Source organism: Macadamia integrifolia, chromosome 9 (genome assembly GCF_013358625.1).
Source record: "Macadamia integrifolia cultivar HAES 741 chromosome 9, SCU_Mint_v3, whole genome shotgun sequence".
NCBI classification, from domain to species: domain Eukaryota; kingdom Viridiplantae; phylum Streptophyta; class Magnoliopsida; order Proteales; family Proteaceae; genus Macadamia; species Macadamia integrifolia.
This window is the reverse complement of record NC_056565.1, coordinates 29,549,199-29,549,649: the sequence shown is the minus strand read 5'-3', so window position 1 is coordinate 29,549,649 and position 451 is coordinate 29,549,199.

The window sequence follows — 451 nt, the reverse complement described above, 5'->3', positions numbered from 1 at the left end:
CCAAAAAAAAAAAAGCAAGAGTAAAACCGACCAATACTCACCGATCTGATCCAATCCATACCAATACCAATACCGATACTATCTGCTAAATCCATGTTCTTCACTTATTAACCCTTAACAAATTTATGGGGAACTGCTCCAGTGGTTGAGCATGGCAATAGAAGCATGTGAGAAAGCATCACACAAGCATTATTTTACATTTCATGAGGCGTACAGTGCTGTTCATTTCGTCTCCCATGTGTTTGAGTGCAGATGCCATGTTACACCCCACAGAAACCATTTTCCTGAAATTTATACATTTATACAGCCAATTAAGATGCTAAGAAGCAGTTAAAACTTTAAAGTTAGTAACAAATCAGATACAGCATTATAAGTAAAGATTTTCTTCCTTGTCACCATAGAGAGTGAATGAAAGTCGTCCGATATATCGTTTTTACCCTAAAAAATGTGA